Source organism: Egretta garzetta, unplaced genomic scaffold (genome assembly GCF_000687185.1).
Source record: "Egretta garzetta isolate BGI_Z169 unplaced genomic scaffold, ASM68718v1 scaffold4, whole genome shotgun sequence".
Taxonomy (NCBI): Eukaryota; Metazoa; Chordata; class Aves; order Pelecaniformes; family Ardeidae; genus Egretta; species Egretta garzetta.
Genome location: NW_009259329.1, coordinates 1,894 through 2,893, shown reverse-complemented (window position 1 = coordinate 2,893; position 1,000 = coordinate 1,894).

The window sequence follows — 1,000 nt, the reverse complement described above, 5'->3', positions numbered from 1 at the left end:
GCTTGCTGGGCTTTGGCTGAGTGCTCCGTGCAGTTTTCCTATTGGAAATCAGGGAACGGCGATGGTGTCCTGGCCCTGCTGCGCCCCGCTGCCCTGCTTTGCCTCGCTGCTGCCCTGGCAGCTCCCGGCCGGCCGTGCCGAGCGGTCCAGAGTCATGCTGGCATGTGGAGACGCCGGAGCCGGGTTCCTGGGGGAGTTGGTTTCTGTATTTAGCATCTTCTGGAGGATTCAACATGGGGGGACTGGGGCTGCCCCCGATGTGTGTTTGCCCACGTCCCCACGTGGGGACACTTGGCTGCAGGGCTCTTGTCACGGGGCCGGCGGGAGCCACGGGCTGGCGTGAGGGTGAAATACAAACTCTGGGCTCAATTTTTGAGTCAGACCTGAGCCTGAATTTGCTGAGTCTGATCGTTTACCATTATTATTAATAACAATCCTATTTATATGCCAGAATCAGTTCCATTCCCAGGGTACGAACAGCAAAGAGCCAGTCCTTGCTGCCGGGAGGCCACCATCTACCATGGCTGTGGGGTTCAGTGGTCGGCACCAGCAGAGCCCAGCAGCCAGCAGAGGCCAGGGGGGCTCGCGAGGAAGCGCTCGCTCAACGCCAGCATCGGTGGAGAACTGCCGCGGAGCCGCCGCCAGCCCCTTCGGCACGGCCTCGGCAGAGGTGGGGTGGGAGGATGGCGACCCCCTCCTTTGCCTCCGGCCACGCGGCTGCTGCATCCAGCTCAGATCTTCTGCACGTAGTTCCCAGGGAAAAGCCCTTCCTTGCCGTGCAGCCGGCCTTTCCACCAGCCAGAGATATCTGGGGAGGGGGGACAAAAAGAGCCGGGTCAGGCGTGGTGCTGCCGTGGGGCACAGCGGGGAGCTGCTGGGCAGGGCAGGAGCCCGGCGGTACCTTAGAATCCTAGAATCACTTTGGTTGGAAAAGACCTTTAAGATCATCGAGTCCAACCATTAACCTAACCCTGCCATCCCACCACTAAACCCTGGCCCT